Genomic DNA, 3817 nt, shown 5'->3' with positions numbered 1-3817 from the left:
TAGGTTTGCCTCTAAGTTTGAATTTCAATTCACTAATGAACAAAAGCATAATATCTTAATGAAAATTCCTCGAGGTATTTTCGAGGCTCATAGTAATGATTATTATGAAGAAATAGATGATGATATGTTAGATGAAGGGTCAAATGTATATGATCTTGATTTTTAGATTTACCCTAGTTATTTTTAGTTTAGTTTATTCATTTCTTTATTTATTTATATTTGAATCTATGATTGTACTTAGTGAAAATATTTTTCCAAATGAATATAATTCTTATTTTTGAATGACATGTATGAGTTTGATTTTTTTGTTTTGTTTTCTAAAATCATAATAAATTTGGAATAAATAAATAATGACTAATTTCGAGGAGGGTGGATACAAATAAATGGACCGGGTTCTGTATTGAGATTTTAGGGGGCCATAGTAGTGGGAACGATTTTTCTGATCCCAGCCCTCCCTCAATATGGTTAACTTTGGAAAAGAGACGAGTTTCGAGCCTGAGAATTAAATCATATAGGATGGTTAGAAACAAACTTAGAAAATAATAAAGATGGCTGATTTTCTAAGTATAGTAATACACCTTAATTATAAATATGGCTTACATAATTTTTTTTTTCATAAGAAATCATAATTGATAGGTCCGAGTTATATTTTCTTAGACTAAGTTTTGCCTTAGAGCCTATCAGGGCAAGTTCTAACATGTTTTCTCGATTGTTAGAACTTTGCTGAAGATGTCGCTATGAAGGTCTGCACTCATGAATGCCAATGCCTCCAGCACCGCCAACGAGACTAATGAAGCCCCTCCAGTTTGAAGAAGGGGAATGCGTGCTACTAATGGTGCTGCCAATAGAAATGCACCACCTCCTGTGGACAACACTGCTGAGATTATCCATCTACGTCAACAAGTGGAAGAATTGCTGCAACAATAATGACAACAATCTCAGCCCCAGCCTCAGCCGCAACCGTAGCCTTAGCCAGCAGCTCAAGCACCCCAGCAAGTAGGTCCATATGGGGGATGGCTGATAGCGAACTATTTGCCTTATCCAGCTCAGTACATAGAGCCAATTTACGAGCGTTTTCATACGTAGCACGCTCCAAACTTTGAAGGGACAGCTGACCCCCCTTTCATGCTGAAGAATGGCTCAGGAATGTAGAGCCTATACTAGCACATATGAACCTCGGCAATGCAGATTGAATATCCTGCACTTCTTCTCTTCTGAAAAAGGATGCTAGAATCTGGTGGGATTTAGTACAGAAAACTCATGACGTCGCCACCATGACTTGGAATAGATATGTGGAGTTGTTTCACAAAAAGTATTACAACTCGACTGTTATTGCTACGAGGGTGGAAGAATTCGCCAATCTGAAGCAGGGCAACCTGATAGTAGTTGAGTACGCTCGATAATTCAATCGACTAGCCAATTTTGCACCAGAGTTGGTCCCAACTGATTTCTTGAGGGTTACCAAGTTCACCAGGTGACTCAGACCCAAGATTGAGCTGGGAGTCAAGCTTTCAAATCCTGGAACCACTTCTTATGCCGATGCCCTAGAAATGGCTATAGAGGTGGAAAGGTTTCAGGCAAATATTAGTAATGAGGAGGCCGGAAAATCTGAACCTAAGCAGCAGAATCAGATGCAAAATGGTTGAAACCACAACAGCAACCACAAGCACAACAATAATGGCTAGAAAAGGAAGCATCCTGATAGTAAGCAGGCCGACAATGACAAAATAGCACAGACAAATAATGGATGTAATAGGCCGGGTTATGTAGAATACCTGCAGTGCTCCAAGTGCCAGAAAAGACATCCTTGGGAGTGTCGAGCAAACACCAAAGGTTGTTACAACTGTGGCCAGGAAGTTCATCAGAAAAAAGAATGTCCATAGCTCAAACAAGAAGAAAAAAGGGACAACAAGATGGTTCCAGCCAGAGTCTTTGCCTTGACTCAGGGATAAGCTGATGCTAGTAACACAGTAGTCACAGCTTAACTTCCTATCCTCAATAATATATGTTAAGTATTGTTTGATTCGAGAGCAACACACTCGTATATCTCGTTAGGAATGATAGAAAAATTAGACAAACCTTGTGAAAGATTTAGAACTAGCTTTATGATAGAATTGCCTTAGGGCGAAGTAGTTCTACCATCATGAATAGTACGAGGAGTACCGAACAAAATCGAGGAGACAGAACTAGAAGAGTTAGAGTTCAAGGACATTGATGTAATACTGGGCATGGATTGGTTAACAAGGCATGGCACAACCATTGACTGTAGATGTAAGCAAGTGACGTTCGAAACTCCTGACGGTTAGAGACTATATTTTATGGAAAAGGTTTCAGGACTGCAGACACCACTTATCTCATCTCTCAAAGCTCAAAGGATGACAGAGAAAGGATGTCACACATTCTCAGCAAGCATCATAGATGTGGCAAGAGAAATACCACTAAATGTTGGAGACGTCCACATTATAAAGGAATTTCCAGGGATATTTCCCTGACGACTTACCAGGGTTACAGCCTACTCGGGAAATTGACTTCACAATTGAACTAGTATCGGGAACTGAGTCTATCTCAATGACATCGTACCAGATGGCACCTACTGGACTCAAGAAGATGAAAATACAGTTACAAGAACTCTTAGACTTGGGTTTCATCAGACCAAGCCATTTTCCATGGGGAGCACCAGTTCTATTTGTGAAGAAGAAAGATGGATGCATGCGAATGTGTATAGATTACCGCAAGCTGAACAAGCTGAAAATTAAGAATAAGAACCCACTACCCCAGATCGATGACTTATTTGATCAACTTCGAGGAGCAACTATATTTTCAAAGATTAATCTACATTCCGGTTATTACCAGCTCAAGGTGCGAGAAGAGGATATACCAAAGACAACTTTTAGAACACGATACATACATTACGAGTTTCTAGTTATGTCTTTTGGTCTTACCAATGCTCCAGCCACATTTATGGATTTAATGAATCGGGTCTTCAAGGATTACTTGGACAAATTCGTCATAGTGTTCATTGAAGATATTTTGGTGTACTCCAAGGACGAAGTTGAGCACAAGGAACAATTAAGATTGACTATGTTGTGACTGAAGAAGCATCAACTTTACGCCAATTTCAAGAAATGTGAATTTTGGCTTTCACAAGTAGCGTTCCTCGGCCATATAGTATCCAAATACAGAGTCGAAGTAGACCCAGCTAAGATAGAGGCTGTGAAAGATTGATCAAGGCCTAAGAATGAATCAGAAGTTTTCTCGGGCTAGCAGGCTATTATTGGAGATTTGTAGAAGGATTTTCTAAGATAGCCACTCCGCTTACTAACTTGACCTAGAAACAACAAAGTTCAACTGGATGGATAGATGTCAAGAGCGCTTCCAGTTGCTCAAGGATAAGTTATGCTCAGCACCAGTACTTTGTGTATCGACACCCAACGACAAGTTTGTAGTATATTGTGATATGTCAAAGCAAGGTTTGGGTTGTGTGCTAATGCAAAATGACAAGGTGACAGCCTATGCCTCAAGGTAGCTGAAGGAATACGAGCAATGTTATCCAACACTTGATATGGAGTTGGCAACGGTGGTCTTCCCATTGAAAATCTGGCTCCTCTATCTTTATGGAGAACAATGTGAGATTTATACGTATCACAAGAGCTTAAAGTATTTCTTTACACAAAAAGAGCTCAACATGAGGCAACACAGGTGGTTAGAACTAGTAAAGGATTATGACTGCGAAATCTTATACCACCCAGGGAAAGCGAACATAGTTGCAGATGCGTTAAGCCAGAAGAGTTATGGAAATCTAGTAGCATTATCCGGA

The sequence above is a fragment of the Humulus lupulus genome, chromosome X, assembly GCF_963169125.1.
Source record: "Humulus lupulus chromosome X, drHumLupu1.1, whole genome shotgun sequence".
NCBI lineage: Eukaryota > Viridiplantae > Streptophyta > Magnoliopsida > Rosales > Cannabaceae > Humulus > Humulus lupulus.
This window is presented reverse-complemented; position numbering follows the sequence as displayed.